We start from the raw sequence: 6,964 nt of genomic DNA on the forward strand, positions 1-6,964 counted from the left end.
TTCATATTGACCTCACTGTGGAAGTATGACTTCTTTACGAAGATAAATGGTACGTATTATTTGATGCTACCTTCCAGTTTTCATCTCGGACACAAAAAAACGCGTTCAGAAAATGACTTATTTTGTATAGCTTGTTAATGCAAAAATTGCAAAATTTAAATGACACGGAAAAATATATAGTTTTTTAACTTTTATAGCATTGAAATAATAATCCTTAACTTTCTTCAGCTTTAACTAAAACTAACAGTTAACAACTTCTGTTTATCTTCTTAAATCTTCTCTCTCGTAGAATATAGTCAAGCGAGTTCATTTTGCGATCGTCAAAACGAGCAAATATGTCATCACTGCCCGTTAGTGACGGTCACAAACCAACTTCGCTTAACAGTACAGACGGGAAGTCTCTTCTGCTCTTCTTCCTGTTTTTCTGGTTTAATTCTTTCTAATACAGGTTTTTGATTTTCACGGTGGGTTCACTAAAATTTGTAAATATACTTCTGGGTCAAATGCACCCTAAAAAGTAAAATATGCCTTTCCGAGCCAAAAAGTTAAGAACACTAAATAATATTAGAGTCAAACCAAGATAAGTTGGCAGTGATCTGGGCAGCCTAGACATACAGTACAAGTGTTATTTTAAATGTCAAACTTCGATGAAATTGTGACGGTTACTTAACACTTGCACAGGCTGGGCTATCAAAATTACTACCAACTTCTAATAATACTATACTTACTACTAAGAATACGGAAAATAGTTTGGAAGTATATTATTTTCCATTAGATAGTGTATGTATGTTATTATGCCCATGTCTTTAACTAATAGGAACACGAAAAATAATTCAGAACTAATGTCTCAAATAAGTTCCTGGTGTTGTGACTCCTCTCTCCTTCAATCTTGATCTATTTTCCATTTTAAATATCTTGTAGTTGCAGTAACAACAACGCTCCGGCCCTGAAATGATAGCGAATTGTTTTTTTAGTGTGGATAATTTTAGTTCTCATAGTTCATATTTGTTTTATAAGATCCATTGGGGAAACTTTCAAAGCAGGGTTTTCACAGTAGTTCCTCAGTACTTAAATAAGTAAAATATGATATATACTACCAATTTGATATTAATATAACTTTGTCGATTTCAAAAGTACATGAACATTCACCCTAATGCGAAACAAAATCAATGCATCATCAGAATCTTATGTTTCTAAATATGTTCTCAAAGAGCTATATTGGTAATTTTTGGTTAGGTGGCACATTTTACACATATTATATCGCGTTATCAAAATGATACCTATTAACACTGAACAGCTACTACGTAATGTCAGACGAGGTTACTATGAACAAAAGGCCAATTGTACAAACATTGCGACATCTCGGGTGATTTGACTCATTCGGATTTTGAAAGAAAAATGGAGTAGCTTTAGTAACTTAAGTATAAATAAAAATGACCTTTTGTAGACCTTATCACTTTGTATTAAAATTCAAAATGGTAATTGAAACTTGTGTTTCTCTATTTTTTATGTAACGTTCTCCTATTAAAGTTTGATTGCTTAAGCATTTTCAAGTTTTTTTATTTTTATTTTATCTTTAATTCGTTGTAAGGAGCAGAAATACGCATTTAAATAAATCAAATAAGGATGCTACTTGATTGCCTTCTGCAAATCCAATTTTCAGCAACGAATGAATATTAACAATAGAACAAGGAAATAAATATAGTAACCAATTAAAATGAAGCGGTGGTGGCCGAGTGGATATGACGTCTGAATTTCAATCCGGAGGTCGCGGGTTCAAATCCTGGCTCGTACCAATGAGTTTTTCGGAACTTATATACGAAATATCATTTGATATTTACCACTAGCTTTTCGGTGAAGGAAACATCGTGAGGAAACCTACATACATCTTCGAAGAAATTCAAAGCTGTATGTGAAGGCCCCAATCTGCATTGGGCTAGCGTGGGGACTATAGCCTAAGCCCTCTCGCTCATGAGAGGAGGCCTGTGCCCAGCAGTTGGACGTATATAGGCTGAAATATTATAACCAATTAAAATTGTAGCATATTAATCTGAATATTCTGAATTGGGTATTTTTGACCCAGTAGTGAGTGTGTTGAATAGGTAACTTAAAAAACCTAATAACTAAATAAAGAATTATTTAATTTCGTCGATGCAATCAAAGTTGATAGTAAGTTTTAAGTGTTTTTAATATCTGATTTAAATTAAAAAGAAAATAAACGTAATTTAATTTGAGCGCTGTAAATTTATTTCATTTTATCTATAGGAAACATTTCTATTAAGCACTTCTGGGTGCCTAGCCAAGATGACAATCGCTTGCGTGACGACAACGAAACGCTTTGTGTCTCTTTATCACTCTTCCATATTAGTGCGACAGTGGCAGTTGCATTTTGTTTCATTTACAAATTTTCATTTGCAGTCTCGTTTTTAGGGTTCCGTACCCAAAGGGTAAAACAGGACACTAAGACTCCGCTATCCGTCCGTCTGTCTGTATGTTTGTCTATCTGTCTGTTTGTCACCAGGCTGTATCTCATGAACCGTGATAGCTAGACAGTTGAAATTTTCACAGATGATTGTATTTATATTTCCGCTATAACAACAAATACTAAAAAGTACGGAACCCTCGGTGGGCGTGTTTGTGTGTGTTTTAAGGTTGTTTAGGTTAGATTTGTTAATCTTCTGAGTATCAGACGGTTATTTAAAAAAAAGGCCCGAACAAATGAAATAACAGACATAATTTTGTTCAAGATTGCATAATGGTTATCAATGTTATCAAATTAGAAGAAGAAGAAGAAATGACATTTATTCCATAAAGCACACATACACAGGACAAGAAGATGAAAGAAATAAGATAGAAAGAACAACAAAACAAAAACAAAAAAAAAACAACAGATATAAAATTAAATTATGTACACATTAAAATCCGAAAATTACACACTTACAAATTAAGGTTAGGGTTAAAAAATTAAGGGTTAAAAATACCCTGCACCACAACAAATGCGTTAAAAAGTTACCTAAGTGTCTTACCTTTTTAATCCCTGACGCAAACAGGAGTGTTATAAATTACGAGTAGACCGCTAATATGTATTTGTCTGTTTGTCTGTCTGAGACACTGTAGCGTAGCTAATAAACGGGTAAACCGATCGGGATGCGTTTTTTACTTATTTAAAAGCAGGGTATTCAGCGGTGATTCTTAAATGGGTGCATCAGTTTCATAGTGTGGGGTATTTTTATTTATTTATGTTTTAATATAGGTATAGTAGTATTTGTACACTGATTGGTAAAAAGAGTGTCTCACCTTATCGTTGTCCGTTGCAGTTAAATATTGAAGTGCATAATATATTTTATTACTTTTTTTAATTACTGATTGCACGTTAGTGGTATGTGGTGGTGGGATGTAGACTGAACGAGGCGTGAACGTGGTGGTGTAGCTCTGGTAGGCGCCGCAGCCTTCAGAACACAGGGCTGGACTTACTGAATTACATTTATCCTTAGCACATGATCGTTTATTATTATTTGTATGTCTTTCCCATCACGGAAGTTTATTAATACGACAAGAAGATAGTTTTCCGGACCTTTGGGAGGCGTGCGCGGAGCCGAAGCCAACACGTAGAAGCCCTTTTGACACTTTCATGAAATGTAAGGGGTACACCTAGCGGATATTGCCCTTGCCCGCGTCATGGGATGCACGCAGAGGCAGCACCCGCCAGGGTGTAAGGAAAAAAGCGACAGCTTGTGGCGAGCAGCCACCGTGCCAACTCGCGTCTTATGCAATTTTTCACTTCCACCCCTGGAGCTTATAGCTCTAACGACTCCACTCTGGCCGGCCGGCTAAGGCAAGCCAGAGGCAGAGAATCCTGTCCCACCCACCCTCCTTGCGGGTAGCAGAACTCCCCAGGAGCACTCGGGTACGTGAGGTCGCTACTCCCCAACAGCTCGCCACAAGCTGCCCTGCGTTGACTGATTGCACTGGTAAAACCAGCGGGCGATGGGGTCGTCACATCCATACGCCTTATTTATTATTATTGTTCATAAAGGCGAAGAAAAATGTTTACGCTGAGGATGTCCATCCTCAGGCGTCCTGAAGACCACATGGTGCGAGTAGCCCTAGATATACCAACGACGAACATGGGCGCGGAAAGCCATCCGCCACTTGGCTAACGTCGGTCCAAAAAGACTTGAAACAAGCAGCTATGAACCCAGATATAGCCCAAAATCGCCCAAAACAGAGAAAACAGACAAGGAGAGCCGACCCCAGATGATGGGAAATGGCGCAGGCAGATGATGACGATCGTTTATAATTATATTATTAGTGTCCGACCAAAACCTGATTTTCTAACAAAACCAAAGGTTCGGTTTAGCTCCAGTATTGGCCGAAGCTTGATATTTATAACGAAACTAGCCGAAACTGAGACATCAGTCGGACACTACCAAAAACGGAAACTTCACGGAAACGGATATGAGAGCCGAATCTGTACGGCTCTCATATCCGTTTCAGTGAAGCTTTAAATCCGCAAATGATACGACAATTTTTAAGGTGTGGCGACCAGGGTGTACTACATAGATTTGTTGGTCTATGTATAATAAGGATTATATTATATATTTACTATTATTTATACCACGGCCCACTGATGACGACTTAACTCTCTTACTGTGAGCAAAAGTGTTAAATTCAACGGTATATAATACAGATTTCTGTTGCCATACGCGTCACGTCCCCGACAGAGTAAACGTTTTTGTGAAATATCCCAAATAGGGAATCTGTGTATAATTCTGCACCATGGAGATATAATAAGTGAGCACTGACGCTATATTAGGTAGTCGCGGGTGCGAAGGCCGCTTACCTTCAGGATAAACGCACAACCACTTGGCCACCCGAGTCAAAGACGGTATGGGCCGATTTTTCTTGTTGCCAATACCTACTCTAAGAAGAAATGAAATTACTTTCTATTAAAATATTTTCATAGTGTTTAATTTGTTCTTAGAATAAGTACTAATTTAAGTTGTTATTAGAATATTATAAGTTTTATTGTTATGATAAAATAAAGCAGAGTGCGCCCCTGCCCTGTGTGGTTTCGTGTGTGTTCAAGTGTTCTGTATTTGTTCTAATTCCTGCGTACGACCGACTCGCACAAAATCGTTTAATTTTACTCCCATTGTCCCACAATTTTGTAATATTGTCGGAATAAAATATTTTGGCCACACCCAAAAAAACATTTTCTTCATTTTGGTTTTGACTTAAAACTGTTCAAAACCGCCCAAGTGGGTAGTTTTGCCCTATATTCAAATTGTAGGCATGAGATAGCTTAAGGTGATGGGTCATACACATTTCAGAACCCTTAGTGTAAATTTACTCGATAGCGTGACGTGACGTACGCGTTTGCGTTAAGTCTCATGCTGTATGGGATTTAGAAACAGCGCGCCAAGCGGGACGTTTTGGAAAATCAAATAAAGTAATAGAGTGAAATTAATATTTGTTTTTTTTTCGAAAGACATTACTTCTGACAGTTGTAACAACGAGTCAGCAAGTGCGACGTTTTGAATTAAAACCAAGTACTGATAGGTGTGTACCTTGCGTGCTGAATTATATTTTAATATGAAAACAAAAATAGGGGTCTAGGCACCGAATACCATTTCGTACGTGTACGTACGTATGTACATACGTTTGGTGTTGAGACCCTTGATCCTTGGGGACTGAGCACCCTTAACATGTTAAAGAAACTATCCAAAAGTATTACAGAGGTCATTGGTGAACGCATAGCTGGCAGGCAAAAAATTGCGTCATCCGATACTTGTCAGGAATGCCCCAAGCATCTAAGTATGGCAGTGACTTTTTGGCAGAGGGTTCGTGAGGTTTTCTTAAAAATTGGAAAGAGACACAAATACACTATCGATACCTATATGTCGGTCATTTCTTAGGAAAACTCAAATAATCGATTAAGAAGACAACAACCAATTGTTCAAACAATCGGTACAACACTAAAAGAAGAAAGTCTTAAATTTCTCAACCCGTCATATATTTTCTTACATTTTTCTCTTGAAAAGTAATGTTTGTGTCCCCATTTTGGACACTATTGTTAAGAAATTTAAAATATTGTGTCGACATAACTGAAATGCTCTAGCGTTAAACAAAATACTATGATATTCCTTTCAATTAATTATCAACTTAATGATTGGTAAAAGATAATTCAAAATTAGTTTCAAGTCCACGTAACCTATTCACTTTGTGAAGCTTTCAGTAATAATATTAATATTTATAATACTTAAATAATATTTGCTTAGGGATGAGTCATTATTTGGTGCATTTTAGGCATATATCATCTTTAAGCCAAAACAACTAGAGTTAGACCAAGCTAAGTTGGCAGCGATTTTGATAGCCCAGATAAATAAATAAATAAATATTATAGGACATTATTACACAAACTGACTAAGTCCCACAGTAAGCTCAATAAGGCTTGTGTTGAGGGTACTTAGACAACGATATATATATTATATTTAATATATAAATATTTATAAATACTTAAATACATAGAAAACACCCATGAGTCAGGAACAAATATCCAATTGTCCATGCTCATCACACAAATACATGCCCTTACCAGGATTTGAACCCGGGACCATCAGCTTCGTAGGCAGGGTAGTGACCCAGTAGGCCAAACCGGTCGTCAAAGAGGGCGAGTGTTATGTTGACCGTCAAATTTCTGTGAAGTTATGAAGTTTAAATATCACTTGCACAGTCTGCGCTATCAAAATGGCTGCCAACCTAACTTGTTCTAACTCCCCGTGGGTTCAGGTTCTTCCCTCACTCTCAATGAGCGCAAGCATGAGAGTTTAAGATAAGGCTTTAAGAGGCTGTCAACACCCAATGTCCTTGAAATTGATGTTACTTAAACAGTTTTTTAAGAAAGACTATTTGTTTTAGTCAAGTAAGAAAAATATATGTTCATATTAATTATATTTCAAAG

The 6,964-nt window shown here is 36.9% G+C and overlaps 1 long non-coding RNA gene across 1 annotated transcript; it reads right to left on the minus strand.

The window, feature by feature from the left end:
* Positions 1-745: 745 nt before the first annotated feature.
* On the minus strand, positions 746-3,395 carry LOC133529773 (uncharacterized). The gene is made up of 2 exons (XR_009801211.1): positions 3,298-3,395; positions 746-946 (listed from the first exon to the last, which is right to left on the minus strand). It is a non-coding gene; the product is annotated as an uncharacterized LOC133529773 (long non-coding RNA).
* Between the last annotated feature and the right edge of the window lie 3,569 nt (positions 3,396-6,964).

Source organism: Cydia pomonella, chromosome 21 (assembly GCF_033807575.1).
Source record: "Cydia pomonella isolate Wapato2018A chromosome 21, ilCydPomo1, whole genome shotgun sequence".
NCBI lineage: Eukaryota > Metazoa > Arthropoda > Insecta > Lepidoptera > Tortricidae > Cydia > Cydia pomonella.